The 23,098-nt window shown below is 42.5% G+C and overlaps 1 protein-coding gene across 3 annotated transcripts in view; it reads left to right on the forward strand.

Annotated features, from left to right (window-relative positions):
• Positions 1 to 7,244: 7,244 nt before the first annotated feature.
• LOC120518143 (progranulin-like) overlaps positions 7,245 to 23,098 on the forward strand; it is an 80,069-nt gene continuing 64,215 nt past the window's right edge. For all 3 annotated transcript variants that reach the window (XM_039740761.1, XM_039740762.1, XM_039740763.1), the window contains exon 1: positions 7,245 to 7,328. The gene's annotated coding sequence lies outside the window, so the exon portion shown is untranslated. The remainder of the gene's footprint in view (positions 7,329 to 23,098) is intronic.

A 23,098-nucleotide genomic window follows, 5' to 3' on the forward strand; every position in this document is an offset into this window, starting at 1 on the left:
AAAGCGCATTGCTAGGACTGATTGGAGGAAAATTTCATTTCAAAAGACTACCTGATGGAAGCCTTGATAAAAGTGTGGTTTTGTGCAAACTGAAAAACAAACAAAATTAGATGCATTACAGAAAGAGGACTTTGTGGCTCTTACTGGGGATCATTGGACTTCCGTGACCGTTAGTAATTCTAATTACATCTAATTATAAAATGTTCAATGATCACACTGTCGTAGCCTAATGTACAAAATACTGTTGGCTAAGGTTACTCAGAGTTTAAAGGTGAAGCTGGTCAAATTAACTTATTTTTTAAGGAGAAAAACTGCACTTTATGTTGAAATTTTGGTTATTATTATTTAAAGACAATACCATTCTGAAAATGTACTTAAAGTAATTAAAATACCACTTTATTTTTAAGTCTGCCCAATTTTAGCCAGGGATGATATTTTTGTTTCTGGTTTGAATTGAAATGCAGTTTAAAAGCATTTTTTTTTCAGAAATTAAAAGAGCTTCAGTTTACAATATTCATGTCCATGTCTATTATTTGATTCTGTCGCCCACTAAAACCCTTTTAAATTAAAAAAAAACATTTTCATGTGTGATTACATACGATTAATCAAGATTAATTATTACACAGCCTCTAATTAATTAGATTAATTATTTTAATCGAGTCCCACCCCTAATATATATATGTGTTTGTGTGTATATATATATGTATATATATGTATATGTATATATATATTTATTTATATGTTTATATGTGTGTGTGTGTGTGTGTGTGGGGGGGGGTGTCTGTATTCATAATTTTCTTCCACAGAGGTCAGTCATGTAACGCCCCAACTCCATGAAGCTTCCTCAACGTCAGTCACGTAACACCCATCACATTAGACTACAGTTAACATTAGGGCCCCGTTACACTGGTAGTTAAGATTAGGGATGTGGGGAGGTTACCTGACTCAAAGAGTGTTTTGTGACTGACATTGTGGGCATCACCTGACCTATATCATACATATTGTGGGCTGCAGTTAGACCCTTCTCAGTGTGCGTGAGGGGGGAGCCCTCCCCTCATGAAAGTTAAACCAAATGAGTCCCAGAAGCTAAACCCAAGTGTGGTGGTAAGGACTTCAGGACCTGTGACAGGTCAGTCAGTATCCAACCCACTATATCCTAACACAGGGTCATGGAGGTCTGCTGGAGCCAATCCCAGCCAGCACAGGGTGCAAGGCAGGAACAAATCCCCGGGCAGGGCGACAGCCCACCACAGGGCGCACACAACCACACACCAAGCACATTTTAGGAGCACCCACTGGAAACCCACGCAGACACAGGGAGAACATGCAAACTCCACGTTGGGAAGATGCAGGAAGCGAACCCAGGTCTCCTTACTGCGAGGCAGCAGCGCTACCCACTGCGCCACCCACCGTGCTGCTCTCTTGGTAGTGTGATGTAGTAAATTTTACAACAAGACGTTCTGTGTTTATCCACCCATCCACTTTCAGACACTTACCTGGGTGTGGATTGCAGGGGCATCAGTCTAACCAAAGATCTCTCAGACATCCCTTTCACATATCCCCCCCACCACGAGGTTACACTGTGCCACCATTGTGACAGGTTAGTGTTTAGATAATGTCGCCAGTCTGGGGGTGGCCTGATTTATAAAGCTTGTGTATACACAAAAAGAGACTTGAAATGTGCGTACGTAACTCTCCATGCAATCGTCAGGATTTATAAAATTAAACTTGATGGGGGAGGACTTGTGTACATTTACTGTCTCTGAGCTCTGAACATTTCAAAGAAACTGGGAAATGATGACCCCCCCTCAATCAAGTAGGCAAATGTTGGCAAACCATCTGAATGACAAGTCACTCATAGAATATTTCATACCATTGATATTATACCGTTATTGTAACAAACATATCACACCTCAAATGTAATGAAGATGACGTCCAGACTGCATTTTAGCTCCCTTCTCAGAGGGTCAATGCTGCGTATTTGCACTGAAGAGCTTCTTTGGATATTTGTCAGTTTATATCGGCAACATGTTGTCACTTCTCAGAAATCTTGCTAACAGGTCGGGAATATCTCGGCCAAGTTTCACTCCGTCATGCCTGCAGTGCTGGAAGCCATTAACCGACTGGCGAGGTGTGACATCCATTTTTTTTACATGGTGTGACTGCACATATGTGAAGCACAACACATAAAAAACACAATTTGCAGCCGTGTCCGGTCCTCCTAACGTAATCGGAGAAGCTGACCGCACTCGTATTGCAATAAGGGCACCTACTGAGAATGGCTCTGCCTTTGTTAACTGTAAGCAAAGTAAATGACATTCTATTAACATGCAAGTTATCTGTAATGACAAAGATGAGTTGTTTGGTGGCCTGGTGGCCTGGGTCCACCTGTGATTCATTTCTTTTGAGGCAAAGTAGGTTAGGTAAGATGTGAAGATGCTGTATGTGATGAATTGCTTCTTAGTGAGGTATCTGGCTGACCCTTCTGTGTTTCACATGGCCTGTAATAGCAATCATGTCATTTCATATGCCAGGGTACCTGCTCACCAGCTGGCGCCTTATGCCCTTCCCAGACCCCCCAGATCATCAGAGGAGTGGTGCTGTAATGCTGCACATGATCTGTCTGAGCACAGCCAGACACTCTTAAATACAGGAGGCGGGGTCTCAAAGCGACAGGTGGCAGGCTGCATCTACCAGCCAATGAAGATCAGCGACAAAGTGATTGCATATGTATGAGGTTGATTAGCATGCTCTACAGGGCAGCGAGGCGCATTCACTTATTCTTATTTACAAGGTGATTGTTATTTATAAAGGGTACATTGCACAGTGTGGCATACCACGGCTGGGACGCCTCCACACTGAAAGGACCTGGGGAGGGAGCATATCCGGAGCATTACCTCCCCCGGAGCACTAGGTTGCAGACCCCCACTCCCCCCGGGTTGCAGCGGTGCCTCAGACCCCCACAGGGCCCCATGGGATTTGAAGCGTGCCACAGCCCTGTTGGGTTACGTGGGCGCCGCCAGGGGGTGCTGCAGCTGCTGGGCAGCTCTTCTGCCACACCCTGGAAAGTGCTGCCGGAAGTAGGTTAACGAGCACCTGGAGCACTTCCGGGTGCCTGATAAAAGGAGCCATCAGCCACTACTCCGGGTCGGGAGGAGGGAGACGAAATTTGCCCGGAGTAATGGAGGAAAACAAGAAGGAGAGAAAGAAGAAAAGAGCTTTGTGTTGTGCTTGGTGCCTGTGTTGTGCTTGTGGGAAACGGGGGAAGGCGTTTCCCACGAGGAAAAATAAAAATAAAAACGTGTGTGTGCTTGCATTTGTGCCTCTGCCTCTGTCTGTGTCGGGTTTGGGTGGCAGGAGCGCCCTCTGCAGGACACAGCAGGAATGTGCATACACCATGTGTTAGAAGCCTTATTTTTTTTTTTTTTTAATTTGGTGTGCGTGTTTTCCTGTGTTTTGCCATGTGCCTCGAATCCACACAAAGTTTTGTAAATGAGGACCCAGAGGTCTTTAAAGGCCCTTGTGAACACTGGGCACCTGGAATCATAAGGGCTTTCCTCGGTGAGGTAGGATCACAAATATTGTTCTTCTATATTTCTTCTCTTTTTGTGTTTTCTACTATATTTAGACCTGGTGACAGATGTTGGCCTGTTTTGGTTGGCTGGGTTGGGATATTAAACGGAGATAATGCTGATGGCTGCAGCGTTGGTGTTCATAGCTCTACAGCATCGGTCAGACACACCACACTGTCGACGTTTAGAGCGCAGCTTTCACTCTTCATTAACACCGAGAGCTGCATCGTTCTTTTGGTTTTAGTGAGGATGGTCTCACTTTGTAAAGACTAGAGATTGTAATCTCTTGCGGGTTAGGAAGGCAGCCAGAAGATGATTGCATTATTTCCCACTTCTTGCTATTGCGGTGTTTTACTACATTTGTGTTTTATTGAATACAGACAGTGCATAGCCGATTGTATTTGCTAGATCGCTCATTCCAACGCAAATTATTCGGGGGGGTATTTAATAGGGTGCATCATCTGTTTACCCTTCCAGTACAATACCAGTGCTTGCCATCTACAGAAGTTCTCAGGTGACTCCTCCATCATAGGCTTCATTAACATCAGAGACGAGTCCAAGCCCAGGAAGGTTGTGGTGGACTTTGTGTTGTGGTGCAGCTCAATGGCAGCAAGGCAACAGAGCTGGTGGTGGGCTTCATCATCCAGGGGGAGGACATTGAAGTGGTGCAGAGCTGCAAATACCAGGGGGGAGTCACATAAACAGCAAACTGGACTGGTCTGACAAAACACAGTGGGGTTGTACAAGAAGAACCACAGAAGACTGGACATCCTGAGAAGACTCAGGTCTTTTGATGTAGGCAGTAAGCTGCTGGAAAAGTTCCACCAGTCCATTAATAGCCAGTGTGGTGTTCTATGCTGTGGTCTCCTGAAGAAGCACCTTGAGTTCAAAGGATACACAATTCCTAAAGAAACTTATCAGGACAGCCTGCTTCATCACAGAGCTAATCCTGGACACACTGGAAGGTGTTGTAGAAAAGGGGATGATGGCAAAATTTGGATACCCTCAATCCCCTCCAGCAGGCTCTCTCGGAGCACTTTTAGCCACTGGCTTATTCTATGTGGTAAGAAGGGTCTCTGGGAGTTTTTTTGTGTCTACTGGTATCATACAATTCAATATTTTCTCCCAATGTCCCAGACTAAATATTTATACTCTTTAAGCTCATTTGAAAATTTATGCACAATGGACATGTATTATTTACTAATTAGCTGTGCTAACAATAGTGGCGGGCGGCTGGAGCCCTTACTTGGACGGGATGCCCTGAGTATGGAAGGACCCAAGGGAGAGAATATTTTCCCCGGAACCAACAGAGGGCAGCACCCTTGGCTTACAGAAGGGCACCTGGAATTGTACAGGGCCCTATTTGGCCACACCCAGAAATGCTTCCGAAAGAAGCTCATTGGGCACCTGGAGTCCTTCTGGGTGCCCTATAAAAAGAGCCAGTCACCAGCACTCAATGTCCGGAGTCAGGAGGAGGAAGACAAAGCTCTTGAGGAGGAGTGGAGGCGGAAGGACTAGCGGCAACAGAGACTGTGTTGTGCTGTGTGCCTCGTGTGCTGTAAATAAACCGTGTGCTGGGTTCTAAACCTGTCTCCTGCCTGTCTGTGTTGGGGTTAGGGCAGCTGTATGTGCCCTGTGTGTCACACCATCTAAGATGGCTTGTAACCTAAATAATCAATGCAGACCTCAGTGTTAATGTTTGCAGTGCACTATATAATGCATATGTCTCTGTCTCTCTGTTAAATGCCACTTGGTATGTGTTACTTTTACATGGCTTTCTCATAACTTAACCTTAATTTAATCCTGATACTCTGTATATTCAATTCATTATAATAACTATTCATGGTGGCTCTAAAATCTGTACTAACCCCTACTCTCTCTTCAGTTACTTTTCATGGTTTTCTGTGGTGGCAATCTGTGCCACCACCACCTAATCAAAGCACCATGATGTTCCTACATTGATGGATTAAAAGCCACAAGTCTACATGACCATCATCATCAAGTCCTTCCATGAGAACCCTAAATACAAAGAGGACTGTTTCATTTATGTTAGGTAGATTGCCCAGAGGGGACTGGGCGGTCTCATGGTCTGGAACTCCTTCAGATTTTATTTTTTCTCTCCGGCCGTCTGGAGTTTTTTTTTTTTTTTCTGTCCTCCCTGGCCATTGGATCCTACTCTTATTCTATGTTAATTAGCGTTGTCTTATTTTAATTCCTACTTTGTCTTTCATTTATCTTTTCTTCATCATGTAAAGCACTTTGAGCTACATTATTTGTATGAAAATGTGCTATATAAATAAATGTTGTTGTTGCACCATCTGTTGGAATGGAAAATGCAATGCATTCTATAACTATAAATATTTGTGATACATGATCTTTTGCAATGAAAAATGCTATAAATTTTATTACTATAAATACCTGTAATGCACCATTTCTTTGAATGACAAATTCAATACATATGTCTTTGTTATATGGACCTTGGATATTTTGAAATGTGTAGCGGAGGCGTCACTGAAGTAGATAAAGGTCCTTTCTAGGGCCACACCAGCTGTCTGGTGTAAGGTGGGATCAATCTATCTGTTATATAGTGCCTTTCATAACTATCTATTATACAGTGCCTATCTATCTATCTATTATATAGTGCCTTTCATAACTATCTATTAGATAGTGTCTTTCAAACCTGGCTATATATTTATCTATTATATAGTGCCTTTCATATCTATCTTTTATATAGTGCCTTTCATATCTATCTATCTATCTATCTATCTATCTATCTATCTATCTATCTATCTATCTATCATATAGTGCCTTTCATATCTATCTATCTATCTATCTATCTATCTATCTATCTATCTATCTATCTATCTATCTATCTATCTATCTATCTATCTATCTATCATATAGTGCCTTTCATATCTATCTATCTATCTATCATATAGTGCCTTTCATATCTATCTATCGAATAGTGTATCAGTTGGGTTGTCTCTGACCTCGGAAATTGTGAATTGTGTGGCAGAGGAGTCACTAAAGAAGATAAAGGTCCTTTCTAGGGCCACACCAGCTGTCTGGTGTAAGTTGGCTAATGTCTTCTTCTCGCATCCGGGTTGTTACGATATACTTTTTTTTAGTCAAATCCTTTCTCACTCTAATGTAACATCTACAGGAATGTGGTGGTTTCACAAGATACCGCGTGATCAACAGTCGTTCTTGCTTTCCTGTTGTTTTTGTTGTCCTGTTGTGTTCGGATATTACTCTTATTTATTTCTTCTTATTTCAGCAATAAATGTTGAAATTTCAGTCCGAAGATGAGAGACAAGCTTATTTTGTTTCGTCTATATATATAACGAATAACGGTTTTTAACCACCAGGTGCAGTGCCGGCTCTGTAATAAGGTCACTCCTGCCTGGACCCAAAACATGCAACTCCCTATCATTATTATTAATAAGAAAATGTTTTTGTATTACGGATAAACGACTTTAACATTACAATTCGGACTAGCCGCTGTTTACCGGTAACGCTTGTATAAACGCATGAGATTAAAAGTCAGCGAGTCTCAGACGTCAGTACGAATCACAGGATTGTTTCCGTCTCGTTTTGATTAGCAGTCAGTTACACCAATAGAAGTAGTGAAAGTTATTCTCATTCACCAATCTGGACTCGAGGGCGGTCCCAGACTGCCAGAGTGCTTCTTAGGGCTTCGCGGTGTTACTGTTTGGTTTGGCAGCACAGAGCAAAACAGGCGAACTGAGCGTGGAGGTAAGTTTTATTCAAGAATATACCTGTTTATGTTGTTGTATTTCTAACCCCTGTGTCGGGGTCACTGAAGTCTCGTAGGTAGCAGCGTGACGGCGTTTGCGTAAAACGTTTGTTTAAATTGTTTGTGGTTAAGATGAGGTTGAAACCCGCCGGTAAGTGGCCGGGAACTACTGCAGCGTATCCGTTTGTATCTATCAGACTCTTAACACTCCGTTTCTTGACATTAATGTTATCCGGAATATTTTTATTCACTTTGAGGAGTTGCCAGGCTCAGGTGTTGGTGCCAGTCCTTTCATGCTTTGTTTTGGTCTTCACTGACGGTAAAGTTGTGTTGGCAGCGCAGGGCGTCGGGTGTCTTTGTCGCCGACTGAGCTCACCTTCTTCTGTACTACATAGCCACATTCAGCACTCGGTGAGCCGACTATAAGAATATGAGAACCGACGGGACATTACAAGTAAAACATTGAGAAGAACCACTTTAAACCACTGATGTGTTACTTTGTAACTTGGAATTAGGTGAGAGCGGAGGCTGAGAGAAAAGGTATGCCAGGTGTCCGGGCCCGTTTCTGTTTCCTTTTAAACGTACTTATTTGACGTCTCCGCGAAGCAATCGCGTTTGGGTTCATTTTAAAGAAAACGTTTGATCCAAAAATACATCTTGGAAAAACGCCACTTCATCCCATTTTCCAGCCGAGTGTCATTGTGTACAAATTAGTTTCGATTTCTCGAAGTTAAGATGGCTGGCAGACTTCGGCACATGACTCTGGCAACTTCATTTATTGTCTCGTGAAATACTGTATCGATCTGATAAAAAAAAAAAGGCAGATCCTGATGCGTCATCCGCGTTCACTCCATGTTTTTTGTTTTCCTTTAAACTTCGGACTCGCTGTTTCTCAATTAAAACTTGATAAGGTGCCTGACAGGCTGGAGGTGGCGGGTGGGGTTGTGGCACCCGTAAAATCGCTCGAGACAAGGGGTGTACGGAGGTGGTCACGTGGGGCCCTGCTATCTGCTGGCCATGGCGACACCCAGTTTTTTAACTTAATGTTTATTTTGTCTCCTTGTTTAATGAGATGACTTGCTCAAGTTCTCATTCTGCAGTATCAGAATTAATAATCCAACTTTTACTTCTCTTTGAAATTTTGGGAGACAAGCAGTGTGGCTTCCAAACCCCAGACGCGAGTTTGAGATTTTGAGAATGAAATGAAAATATTAGAAATAAATAAGCAGGAGATGAAACACTTCGCCAACGGTACAATTCATATTACGATTCAGGCTTCATGATATATTTATCCCTGTGATATGAAATGTTCATAAAAGAAATGTACTCCATGTTTGCTAGCCGTTCATACATTAAAATAGTGTGTCATAAATTACAGTACACAAGGTTTAATGTACGTTTCTGTAAGCTTTTTGTTTTCATTGAAATGAAATGATCTTAATAAATAGACTTGAGACAAAACCTCGCAATGCGATTCCTACTGTGATTTAGAATTTGAACTATCCAGTTGCACAAATATAACAAGTTCTCATTCGGCAGTATCGGAATGAATAATTGGAACTTTTATTTTTCTTTGAAGTCTCTTTGAAATTTTGGCAGACAAGCAGTGTGGCTTCCAAACCCCAGACGCGAGTTTGAGATTTGAGAATGAAATGAAAATATTAGAAATAAATAAGCAGGAGACAAAACACTTCGCCAACGGTACAATTCATATTACGATTCAGGTTTCATGATACGTTTATCCCTCTGATCTGAAATGTTCATTAAAAAAAAAAAATAAAATGTACCCAGTGTTTGCTAGACGTTCATAAATGAAAAAGGTGCATAATAAATTTAAAATACGCAAGGTTTAACATATGTTTTTGTAATCTTTTTGTTTTCATTGAAGGGAAATAATCTTGATAAATAGGCTTGAGACAAAACCATCCATCCATCCATTTTCCAACCTGCTGAATCCGAACACAGGGTCACGGGGGTCTGCTGGAGCCAATCCCAGCCAACACAGGGCACAAGGCAGGAACCCACCGCAGGACGCACACAAACACACACTTAGGGCCAATTTAGAATCGCCAAACCTGCATGTCTTTGGACTGTGGGAGGAAACCCACGCAGACACGAGGAGAACATGCAAACTCCACGCAGGGAGGACCCGGGAAGCGAACCCTGGTCTCCTAACTGCGAGGCAGCAGCGCTACCCACTGCGCCACCCTGAGACAAAACCCCACAATAAAACAAAACATGAGCCTACAATACAATTGATATTGAGATTTAGAATTTGGACTATCCGGTTACAATTATAAAGTCCGCGACTTTGAGACTCTGGCAACACCTCTGCTCATCTTGTGATTGATTCTGTTATGAACATTTCATATAGGAATATTGTAATGTACTCCACGTTTAGTGTTACTGATCGCTAGACGTTGGTAAATTAAACATGCTGCATAATAAATTAAAATTGGTGCAGAAATCCACCAGGTTTAATGTACAGTTTTGTAAGCTTTTTCTTTTCCATTGAAATAAACGAATGTTAACTATTAGCATAAAATATTTGCACTGCAATGACTTAACCCGTGTCACATGTTGACTCTCAAGTGCAATTAAGAGTTTTAGTGTACAGTACTGTCCACGTGGTCATGTGATGCTCCATTTAAGTGAAAAGATCATTAAGGGGGTTCTTTGTAAACCGTTGTTCAGAACAGTAACACACAGACTACTAACACGTTTAAAGGCTTTGCGTCAATGCTCGGTGTGTAAATAAAGAAAGTATGGTATTTGTAACTGTCACCTTTTTTTTTTTTTTTGCTGCAAGAAAATCTGCCATGACAACACTCTCTTCAATGAAGTGTGCTTTTGTGGGGCTGCAGATGAGTCCTGATGGAGGTCAAATGTCAGAGCAGGGAATGATGGCACACCCAAATTGACCATGTTCCAGTAAAACATTCGAAAAACCAACATGGACTGCTTTTATTTTGCTTTGTTTGCTTTTTCTAAGAGCTGGAGGGCCGCAGTGGCAGCATGTTTTCATTCTAACCCTTTTCTGAATCGGTGACCAGTTTTCACTGCTAATTTTTCATCTTTTCTGTTCAGAAAAAAAAAAAGACATAAAACGAGCCAACAGATGACCGGTTAAATCCGGGCTTCAGTTAGTCTGGACCAGTGTTTCCCAAACTCGTTCCTGGGAGTCCACTGTGGCTGCAGGTTTTTGTTCCAACCATCATCTTAAGTAGTAAGGTGTTTTTGCTGCTGATTAACTTGTTTTGCCTTCATTTTAATTGACATGATTCTGACTCCTTTAGTTGTTTCTTTTTCCTTAATAAGGAGCCAAGTAATAATGAGATACAAAGAAAGGCGCCACGTGACCAGCTTAACCTGAAAAATAAAGAAAGGTGAGGGTCTCGGTCCTGTTGGTCTGCTTAGGTCATCATAACATCTTGACAGTGGTCTTAAAAAAAAAAAACAGAAAATCAACAGTCAGCTGTGGCACAATGAGAGCAGCAGCTACAAGTCCTGATATTCAATGATGGATTTAATTAAAAAAGGGCGGCATGGTGGCACAGTGGGTAGTGCTGCTCCTTGCATTTAGGAGACCTGGGTTCGCTTCCCGGGTCCTCCCTGTTCTCCCCGTATCTGAGTGGGTTTCCTCCCCCAGTTTAAAGACGTGCAGGTTAGGGGCATTGGCGATTCTAAATTGTCCCTAGTGTGTGTGTGTGTGTGTGTGTGCACCTGTGGTGAGCTGGCGCCCTGCCCAGGGTTTGTTTCTGCCTTGCACCCTGTGCTGGCTGGGATTGGCTCCAGTAGACCCCCATGATCCTGTAGTTGGGGTATAGCGGGGTCGGATGATGGATGGATGGATTTATTTAATTAGCAGCAAGAATTGGCTTCTCGTTAAGAGACTGGTTGGAGTGAAATTGGCTGGAGTTTGATGTTCCAGTTTAGCTGGTCATCTGTTGGCTCGTTTCACGTCTCATTTCTGTTTAATGAAGAAACTAATCAATTCAGAGGACAGAATCCTTAAAAACAGGGTTATTCAAATGAAGGGGAAAAGTTAATAAGCAGTGACAACTGCTCACTGATTAGGGAAAAGGGTGAGAATGAAAACCTGCAGCCACTGCGACCCACTAGGACCGGAGATGGACACCCCTGCTTTAAAGAAACCAGGAACCAACAACAACAACAACATTTATTTATATAGCACATTTTCATACAAACAGTAGCTCAAAGTGCTTTACATATTAAAGAATAGAAAAATGAAAGACATAATTATAAAAATAAATCAACATTAACATCGAATAAGAGTAAGGTTCAATGGCCAGGGGACAGAAAAACAAAAACTCCAGACGGCTGGAGAAAAATAAAATCTGTAGGGATTCCAGACCATTAGACTGCCCAGTCCCTCTGGGCAACCAGTTTAGATCTAGCTAGCTATCCATCTTTTATATAGTGCCTTTCATTCTATCTATCCATCTTTTATATAGTGCCTTTCATATCCATCTATTTATTATATAGTGCCTTTAATCTATCCATCTATAAGACATTTAGAAATATTCCTGGTTTTGCCATCGATTTAAATGCTTAACTCTCTTTTGTTGATTTCATTATATTTTGCCCTCTCTCTGTGCAGTTTTCCCCCTCAGTTGTATTTTATTAATGACCATTAAAAATGGAACACGGCATTATCAAAGGCTGCAACTACTTTAGAGTCAGATCAACTGGTTTGTAAATAATGAATTAATTAAACCGATAGACCACCTGGAAAAGTAGAATGAAAATATTAAGAAAAAAAAAATATTCCCATATAACTGCTTGGTACATTTTAATATATGTGTTTTTTTTGTGTTACCAAACTTATTTTTTCTAATTTCTGTATTGTTCCCAAAGCACAGAACTTGGGAAATAACACATCACTTAATTAGCCCAGGAGTCCAATTAAAAACAGACGCTGAATGGATTAAAAACCTGCAGCCAGTTTGGGAAGCACTGGTCTGGACTGGGGCTGTGGTCCTACCAGGGGTGGGCAATGTCGGTTCTGGAGAGCCGCAATGGCTACAGGTTTTCGTTCCAACCCGTTTGCATTAATTAGAAAGCAATCTCTTGCCAGTTGTAGACCTTATTTCATTTTATGGCTTGTTAGCCTGCAATGTAAGGTTATTATATAATAGATTTTTTTTTTTCCTTTCCAAGGACATCATCCAAATGATTTGAAGCCTAAAATGGATCGTTTTCAGTCTGTCAAATTTCCTATTAAGTGCTTTATTAAATCAAACCGAGCATGATGAACACAGAGATGTAAATGGAAACAAGTTAGATGGAGAACTGCTGGCTGCTTTGCCATTTACATCTTATTGCTAATAAGAAGCCATTAAAACACAGTGAATGCAGCCGTTTTAGATTGAAATGAGCAATTAAGGGTGGGGAACCTGAACAAAGCGAGACCACTAAAATGAAGCATCAAAAAACTGTCACTTAAGCAATAAGCGCTTCATCAGCAATAACTGACTTCTCATTAAGTAACAGGGTTGGAACAAAAACCTGCAGCCACTGCGGCTCTCAAGGCCTGACATTGTCCACCCCTGTCCTAGTCCATCAGATAGCTTTGGTTGGGAATGCAGGCTGATAAATCTGCAGGTCATTTCGGCTCACACGTCGGCCATCATGTCCACCTTGGCAGGTGTGTCCTATAAGTATAGTGAAGATTCTGGTGAAGTAAGGGGAGCAAGAGGACCGTTTAGACTCCGGCGTGGCTCGGCCTGTATTCTGTCAAACCACGCAACCTAACGGATTGTTTTTGTGCATGTGCGGCACACATTTCTACTAAAACAAGAGCCAATCAGTTTCTTTAATCAATAAATACAATACAATTAACTAAAACAAATCCTACTAAAATTATTTGTCGTTTAAGCCATTGGGAGCAAACGTATCCAATGCCTCAATCCAATGCCTTTCCCATTTTAATCTGTTTTGTTTTGTCCAGCACCCCAACTAATTTCACTCCAACCAGTTTCTTAATGAGAAGCCGATTGTTCTTGCTGTTAATTAAGCCCGTTATTTAATTCCATGGCTTTGTGTTGCTCTCATTCTGCCACTGCAGACATTTCTAAAACTGTTGATTTTCTATTTTTCCTAAGCACACCGTCAAAATGGTTTGGTGGAGTGAGAGATCAACCTTATCGTCACCTTTCCTTATTTTGAGATATTGTGTGATGGGCACAGGGGAGCTGCTCATGTTTCGTGTCTCGTTATTGTTTGGCTGCTAATTAAGGAAAAAGAGACAACTAAGGGGTCAGAGTCAAGTTAATTAAAACTAAAGAAAATGAAGTTAATTAGCAGCAATAACTGGTCTTTAAGTGGATGGTTAGAATGAAAACCTGCAGCCTTTGTGGCCCACCAGCCCCGGAGTTAGACACCCTTGTTTTAGAAAAATTACCAGTTAATAACAATGCGTATTCAAACACTGTAGCAACATTTCCACGGATTGAAGTTGAACAGTACTGTGTGTGCGGCTGATGTAATGAGACACAGAGTGCTAATAAACAGTATAATACTACAGCTTTCACTAAAGTTTGCATTGAACGTCGCCATTTTGGATTCATGTCATGATCTGAAGTCTGACCAACTCTGGCCTGCCAGAACAGTTTTAAGGTTTTGAGTAGGATATCCAACTCGTGGGGACGTTCCAGTTGAAAATTCTGACTTCCCAGTTCAAACAGAACGCAGCATAAACTCGCACTCTCTGAAGCACAGCTAGAAGTATATGAGCACATGCAGGAGTCGCACCACTGAGTCCTGAAAAGTTCTAGCATTCCTTGCGTTTATATAGTAAATGTGATGAAATATAATTTTAAAATGAACGCGTAATAAAATGAAACACTCCACTGAAGCACATTTTGCTGCAAACCGTTTGAAAATCGAGGAGGCGAAGCAGCCCCAGTGCTGAAGTCTGTTGCCCTTGAATAAACAGTGCAGAATGAAACCGGCCCACAGGTTGAAGTCAATGTAGACCCCATTTTTAATGTGTTAAATGTTTAACTGACTACAAAAAACACATTAACCTGTAAAAAAAAAAAAAAAAAATTACGTCACAGACTTATTTTTTTTGTATCCGTATACTGCTGCTGGATTATGTGAATTTCCCCTTGGGATTAATAAAGTATCTGTCTCTGTCTCTGTCTCTCTATCTATCTCTATCTATCTCTGTCTCTGTCTGTCTATCACTCTGTCTATCTCATCATACACAGTTTATAAGTTTATAGTTATTAATGTTTCCACAATTTAGAAAATGATACCTCTCGAAATTCTTTGTCTTGACATGCATGTCAGTCCTTTAAGCTGGACAGCCTATTGGCCGACACAGGCATCATGTGAGGGGTGCTGTTTAGGTAAGTTAGGGGGCACGTGCCCTGGACACTGAGTGGGGGACCTCGCCACCTCACCTCCCTGCTCCTTGATGTCTCGTCGTATTGGCTGCAGACTCCAGACCCCGACGGGCTCCAAAGCTACCTAAGCTGGCATATTAACCAGGGCTGTCTTAATGCATGGGTATGCTGGGCAGTTGCCTGGGGGGGCCCATGTTAATCTATGTGTGTTGTGACTTGCTGGGTGGTTGTGTAGGCAGGGGTCCCAGTGCACTAATTTACCCAGCGGCCTGTAATGCTGCTAAGGTGACGCCGATATGAACACCTGTGAGTGGGTGGAAACGAGATGGCGACTCTAGCCATGGGAAACTGGAAGTGCGTTTGTAATGCAGGCTGCAGAATCGGTACCATGAAAAATGAGTATTGGAGTAGTTTTAAAATGTTGAAGTTGAGGCTTATCAATATTGCACAATTTTTGACAACCCTGCTTGAGACCAATTAAGATTTTCTTCTTCTTCTATTCACTTCAGGATGCTAGCAGAGGAGTTTATGTGGCCACCGTTTGTTGTTTGACAAAAATCTCAGACAGCAACATTCAGAATCTGAGGTAACCTATTAGCAGTTTTTTCAGGAAGAAATTGGGGGGGGGAAAAAAATTAAAAATAAAACAGTAGACCAGCTATGCACTGATGAAGGCAACATATCTAAGCATTGAATGCAGAGAGGTTGTGCGGACTCCGACTGTGACTTTTCCATTCGTTTGAAGTTGAAACTGATCTTCCATTTTGCAACTCTAATAATTTTATTCTTGAGAGTTTTTGAAGATGGTGAGTTCTTAAATAACGCCGGCTTATTTCAGTGCCATATTTATAAAACGTGTAACATTAATTGCCTCTCTTGGACTTTAATTCCAAAGTAGAATCTTTTGGTTTACCCTTCCGGTGTTACGTGAGTGGCTTATAGTGTTATAGATTCACATGAAACATTTTGCCTCTGTAGCATTAAAGAATACATTTAAACTCTTGCTATAAAAATTCTGCTCTGCTTTGCTGCTTCTTAATTTTGTTTTTGCTGCCCTAAGAAGTTTCACTTCTCATTTGTCACAGTCGCATCACATTTTTAGTTGTTCACTGCTGTTTCATTTTTATATCTGACAAACTTAAAAAAAAAAAATTGGTTGAATTTAAATTCCGGGTTTGACGGAGACTCTAAATGGCGTCCGGCCATTAGCACTCGCACCAGTAGATTCACGCAGAGGTTTTGTCCTCTGGTCTTAATGTTGTTCAGCGGCCGCTTATCGTGTGTATCATGTGTGTTGTGTATGTACTTTTACCTCCCTATACTGTATTCTCTTTTGTGTGTTGTCCTTACCCCATTTTTAATACCCAGCACACCCATCTGGAAGGAGGGTCTCGCTCACTCCATTTTTTTTTTCCCCCTATGAGGTGGGAGAGTTTTTCCTTTTCTTCTTAGGAAGTCAAGGCTGTGCTGTCAAAAAAACAGGGACTGTTAAAGCCCATTGTGTGATTTGTGGGCTATACAATAAAGTTGTGGTGGGGTGTGTGTGTATATATCTTCTATAATACGCTACTCTGGCTGTTCGTTTGTCTGTCCAGGATTTTAAATCACCCGTAGCTTGTAAACTGTTTGACCGATTGACCTGAAATCTGGTACACATATACTACGTAACGTCTACTATCCACTTTTGGGGTGATGATTGACCTCCAAGGTTATTCCTCTTTTTATTTTTATTTTATTGTAGAATCAACTCTCTGCAGCGGGCAGGTGCCGTTCTCATCCCTACCACCTTCGCTGTCGTATCCCCTACATCTTCATATCTTAAATCATTCTTGACTTAAGTGAAAAATTAAGGAAAACATACTAAGTAATTGCATCACAAACACTGAATTAAATCGGGTTTAATGCGAAAAGATGCCAACGAAAGAAGAGAAGCAGCGGGCCGCTAGGGTGGAGAAAAGAAGAGCTGTTCAGGAAGCAGCAGGCGCATCAACCTCTGCGCAGACGAATGCTAAACATACAGAGCAAGAGGATGAAAACTAGAAATAATCAAGTCAAGTGTGTGCACTGCAGGTTATCGTTAGAGCAGTGCGCCATTACTGATCTTTATTCAAGAGGGGACCCAAAAATAACTGGAATTCTGTTGTTTTTAGGTTGTTACTCGTAGTACGTGGTTGGGCCGCTAGGGCGATCTGGTTACACTCCTCACAAGTCAGTCTGCCAAGTGCCATCAGTCTGGAAGGTTGTGCTTGTGTTCAGTGAATTTTTTTTGTAAAAGTAGTTTTGTGCAAGCGTCGTTTTTTTACGATGGCCGATTATCGTGAGCAGCGCGCGGCAGTAAAATTTTTGTTTTCTTCTTGAAAAAAGTGCTGCAGAAACTATTGTTATTGAAACGGTATGACAACCCTGAACCACCCACCCTACTCGCCGGATTTAGCTCCGGGTCATTTCTTTTTGTTCCCTCGGATGAAAAAGGACTTGAAAGGAAGGCGTTTTGCTGACGTCGAAGAGGTAAAACAAGAAACGACCAGAGCATTAATGGGGATTACTTCAGACGAATTTAAAAAATGTTTCGAACAATGGAACAAACGGTTAGATAAGTGTATTTCCGCCAATGGAGAGTACTTTGAAGGAGACTAATTGTAGTTTGTACAGAAAATTAAATTAAACCTGTTTTAAAAATATTTCCAAGTATTTTCGGGTCCCCCCTCGTATAATACGCTACCGTGGCTGTTCGTTTGTCTGTCCAGAATTTTAAATCACCCATTGCTCGCAAACTGTATGACCAATTGACCTGAAATTTGGTACACATATATTACGTGACGTCTCCTATCCGCTTTCGGGGTGATGATTGACCTCCAAGGTTATTCCTCTTTTTATTTTATTTTAAAGTAGAATCAACTCACGGCAGCGGCCATGCTGCGCATGCGTATGGGCACCATTCTCATTCCCTACCACCTTCACTGTCACGTCCTCTACCTCTTCATTTCTTAAATCATTCTGGAGGCAGATTGAAGACCTTAATGCCAGCCTGAGTGAAAATTTAAGAAAAACGAAACGTACCACGTACTTGCAACACAATATTGGACTTAATCAGTTTTAACGTGAAAAGATTCCCGACGAAAAAAAAGAGAAAAAGCGGGCCGCTAGGGTGGAAAAGAGAAGAGCTACTCCGGAAACAGCAAGCGTATCAACCTCTGAGCGAACAAATGGTAAACATACAGAGAAAGAGGATGAGAACTAGGAATGCTCAAGTCAAGTGGACTCACTGCATGGTATCGTGCAGTTGTGTGTTGTCCTTACCCCATTTTTAATACCCATTGCACACCCAGCCTGTCTGGAAAGAGGATCTCTCTCTGAATTGAGATTTTTCTTTTTTTTTTTTGGTGGGGGAAATTTTTCCTTGTTGTCTAAGGGAGTCGAAGCTTTGGGGGTGCTGTCAAAAAAAACGGGGACTGTTAAAGCCCATTGAGACATTCCTCGTGTGATTTTTGGGCTATACAATAAAGTTGTGGTGTCTGTCCGACTTGGAAGTGAGAGGTGGAGTTGGGGTAATGGTTCCACCTCAGGGGGATACACAAGTGAAGCCAGCACATCGGCAAAGCGAAACCTCCGAATAAAGACCAAGTTGCTTAGCCACTAATACAGAAGCAAAGCGGGCACATTGGCAAAATGGTATCCCTTTTACTTTTCCTCCCGTCGCTAAAAAACAAACGAGGTGAGCATGCTGGCAAGAGGAAACCTCCGAAGAAAGAGAGTCACTTAGCCGCTAATGCACAAACAATGCAAGCATGTCGACAACACAAAACCTCCTAGGAGAGAGACACCCAAAATAGTTCCTTTCAATTACCTGACATTTCTACATTTCAGTTTTTTTATGTGACAATTTCAATACTTTCTAGGACCCCGTTGTTTTTACAGCACGGGCTTACACAGCTAGTATTGCATACTGGTAGTCTTCCTTTTCTTTCTTTCTCTGTACGTTTATCGTTCGTCTGCTCAGAGGCTGATGCACTTGCTGCTTCCTTAGCAGCTCTTCTTTTCTCTGCCCTAGCTGCCCGCTGCTTCTCTTCTTTCACCGGGAATATTTTTGCTTTAAAACTGTTCAAGTCAGTGTTTGTGATGCAATTACTGAGTACTTTTTCCTTAATTGTTCACTTAAGCTGGCACTTAAGTCTTCAATCTGCCTCAAGAGTGATTTAAGATATGAAGAGGTAGAGGACGTGACAGCGAAGGTGGTAGGGATGAGAATGGCGTCTGTACGCATGCACCGCACTACCCCCCCTGCTGGCAGCTGCTGAGAGTTGATTCTACAATAAAATAAAATAAAAAGAGGAATAACCTTGGAGGTCAATCATCAACCCGAAAGCGGACAGTAGACGTCACGTAGTATATGTGTACTAACCACTTCCAGCCTCGCATGTCATGCAATCGATTACACAACCGTCACGGTATAGAGCAGATGTTTTTGGTGGTGTCTGATTCGCGACCTTGGTGGCCAAAGCCCCTTTGAAATGCCCCAGTTGTCGTAGAAAGGCTCTATTTCTGCCATGCCCCACGCTGATGTGTGACTTGTTGCCCCATCTTGCTGGAAGTCACCTTCTGTTATCTCACGATCATCCAGTTGATTCGGACATCGCTTAAACAAATTGGTGACCCAGTAGGTTCGCCCCATGAAGACTATGCTCTGCTCAATACTGTACACCACCATCCTGACTAAGTGAAGGGGTACGTGCGGGAGGCACCCACAAGTTGCAAACGGAGGTTAAACGTCACGACTGCTGTCCGGCGCCTACCTCATCGCTCCGACGCAGGGGCATCCCGGCTTGTTCAAAGCTCCATATATAGGGAGCACATTGCATGTTGCTTTGTCCTAGCGAGTGTTATTACAGAATATTCAGGGCATCTTTTCTCGATTGAATCTCCCTGTAAAATGTCATTGGTTATCCAGTCATTTTTCGGCATATGGGTAGAATTTCATCTGGTGTACGATTTCAACCAGTTTATTGCCCTCTCCTACTTCTGTTTGTGGTCTTTTCTCCTCTGTGTAGTATTGAGACTCAGAATATGAAGTTTTGGGGTCCTAAAAATTTGTTCCATTGCTATTTGGTCAAAGCAGACTTTGACTTCATTCCGAACATTGTGAATGATGATGAATATTTGAAGCTGAGGGTGATGCTGAGGACTTACAAAGTCAACACCTCAAACTCTAATGTTATGGTTATTGCCTAAGAAAACAGATTGATTTTGGCAGGTGGGTTTCTTGCCTCAAGTGAAGGAGCGGAGTTTTCGGATGGCAAGTGAGAGTGGAGGTCCTCTTTTGGCTGAGTGACGTGGCAGTGTAGCAGTAGCACTTGGTGAAAGTTCCACCAGTGGTGGTGAATCAGGAGTGGTGTCCTTGGGGGATTTCAGTTTGCTGGTGATTCTTTATCATCATCATCACCCTCACCAGTTGTCACAAGCTCTGTATAGACCTCAACAGAATGAAATTCTTGCTTCAGTTAACCAAAATATGGTTCCTGTTTATGGCTGCCTTTATCTGTACTGGGTGTGGAGCGGCACAATATTTCACAACAGTTTGAGTAGATCACCTGCTTCTCCAGATGAAGATGAGCCAGTTGGGCTGGTTTGGGTGGTAACGTCTCCGTCATTGAAGGTTTGTCAAGCAAAGCCCAGTGGGGGCAAAAAAAACGAGAACACATTGAGCTGACTGTATCATAATTCCTGTGTGTGGGCACTTGGGAGATCCCCCCAGAAGTCTGCAGAGACTGTTGCTAGGCGAAGACGGGCCTGGTGTGCGCCACCATGAACCTTCTGCAGGAATAGCAAATAGAGAAGTGAATTTGGTGGCCCTTGGAAATATTGATTTATTTGTCTGCGCTTGCACTTCCTTTAGCAGATTCGAAAGTGATCCACCTCATTTAGTTGCCTCTTAATTTTCAGAATTCCCCTGAACATTTCTGTTTGTTGTAAGTTTAACCAAGGTCACTAGAGCTGCAAAGTAGTTCCTTGTTCCTGATTTATGCACCCAAATTTCTGAGGCGGATAAATAGAACTTTATTTGTCCCTGGGAGAATTTTGTTTTTTAACAGAAGCTGTTTAAATAAATAAATACATAAGTAGTTAGATAAATATGCACACACACACACACACACACACACTTTTGTCTGAACAAAGAAGAAAACTTCTGACTTGGCAATTACAACAAGGCATTAAACAGACATATTGTTGTTACAAAGATATCCTAGTCATGTTTCTTGACACACTTCTGCTGAATGATTCGTTAGCTGAAAGGCCTGCATGTCGGTGTGTGAGAGAGAGGATGTGCAGCATTGTTCATAATGGCGCTCAGTTTTGTTTTAATTTGCTCTGTTTTGTTCCGACTGCCAGGGAGTCCGAGCCTGTCCTTTTCATTAACATGTTGATTCTGTGGGCCTCTCTTGATGTGATTTTACCAGCCCAGCACACCACAGTGGCCGTCACAGAGATGTAGAAGATGTGAAGGATGTCACTTCCTAGATAGATAGATAGATACTTTATTAATCCCAAGGGGAAATTCACATAATCCAGCAGCAGTATACTGATACAAAGAAACAATATTAAATTAAATAGTAATAAAAATGAAAAAAATTTTAATAAAATTAATGTTAGCATTTACTCCCCCGGGTAGAATTAAAGAGTCGCATAGTGTGGGGGAGGAACGATCGCCTCAGTCTGTCAGTGGAGCAGGACGGTGACAAAAGTCTGTCGCTGAAGCTGCTCCTCTGTCTGGAGATGATCCTGTTCAGTGGATTCTTCATGATTGACAGTAGTTTGCTTAGTGCCCGTCGCTCTGCCACAGATGTCAAACTGTCCAACTTTAATCCTACAATGGAGCCTGCCTTCTTAACAAGTTTGTCCAGGCGTGAGGCGTCTTTCATCTTTATGCTGCCACCCCAGCACACCACTGCGTAGAAGAGGGCACTCGCCACAACCGTCTGGTAGAACATCTGCGGCATCTTATTGCAGATGTTGAAGGACGCCAACCTTCTCAGAAAGTATAGTCTGCTCTGACCTTTCTTACATAGAGCATCAGTATTGGCAGTCCAGTCCAGTTTGTCATCCAGCTGCACTCCCAGGTATTTATAGGACCCTCTGTACCCTCTGCTCACAGTCACCTCTGATGATCACAGGGTCCATGAGGGGCCTAGGCCTCCTAAAATCCACCACCAGCTCCTTGGTCTTGCTGGTGTTAAGGTGTAAGTGGTTTGAGTCGCACCATTTAACAAAGTCTTTGATTAACTTTCTGTACTCTTCCTCCTGCCCACACCTGATGCAGCCCACAATAGCAGTGTCATCAGCGAACTTTTGCACGTGGCAGGACTCCGAGTCATATTGGAAGTCTGATGTATGTAGATTGAACAGGACCGGAGAAAGTCCAGTCCCTGCGGCGCCCCTGTATTGCTGAACACAATGTCAGACCTGCAGTTCCCAAGACGCACATTGAGGTCTGTCTGTAAGACAGCAGTGCCTTAAGGGTGGGGCCTGTTCTGCCTCTTCTTCTATAGTAGCTCACTGTGCAGAGAGCCAAGAACGGCCTTTGGGGGTATGGCAAGTGGGGCAACCGCCCCAGGCCCCGCGCTTAAGGGGGCCCTGCTTTTGAGGTCCATGTTTATATAAAACATTTTGAGATGCTTCTAAGAGGAACGGAGTGGTAGCTCTAAGGCTAGGGATTTGCACTGGTAATCGGAAGGATGCCAGTACGAATCCTGTAAATGGCAGACATGACTCTACTTCGTTGATCCCTTCAGCAAGGCCCTTAATTTGCAATTGCTCCATCCTGGGTATGATGTTACTCTGCATCCACCTCTAAATGTCGGCCCTCCAACCTGCTGGGAAAAACCTGGGGGTTGGTGGCAGAATTGGCACTCCGGCCACCATTTAAAACAAAAAAAAAAAAAAGCCTCACACTGGTTCCATTCCATCTGAACTTGTGTGGTGCCGAGGTGTCGCCCACTGCATGGCTACACTCGGGTCCCAGTCTGTGGTGGGTGCGGCAATGCACTGGATCAGCGTGTACTCCTAGCTTCTAAGAGGAACCCTTTCAAATCCCTCTTCAAGGTCTAATTCCGTACATGTACGTCTTTGAAAACATTCCATAGTCCACCTTCATCACCTGAATAGGGTCGCCAGTATAATGCCTTTCTAAAATAGGTATTGCCCATTAGTCGCTCGGTCGGCTTCTTCTATCTATAGAAAACGACATTGCAGATCCAGATTACATTACGAGATATCAACGACTTTTCCAATCATAAGGCAAGAAAAGTGGATTTTCGTGTCTGAAACCGGTAAGAGGTTTCATGATGATACTGCTACGTTAATTTCGGCTATATTCAATAAGGGCGTGCACAAAACGGCGA

Source organism: Polypterus senegalus, chromosome 17 (assembly GCF_016835505.1).
Source record: "Polypterus senegalus isolate Bchr_013 chromosome 17, ASM1683550v1, whole genome shotgun sequence".
Lineage (NCBI taxonomy): Eukaryota > Metazoa > Chordata > Cladistia > Polypteriformes > Polypteridae > Polypterus > Polypterus senegalus.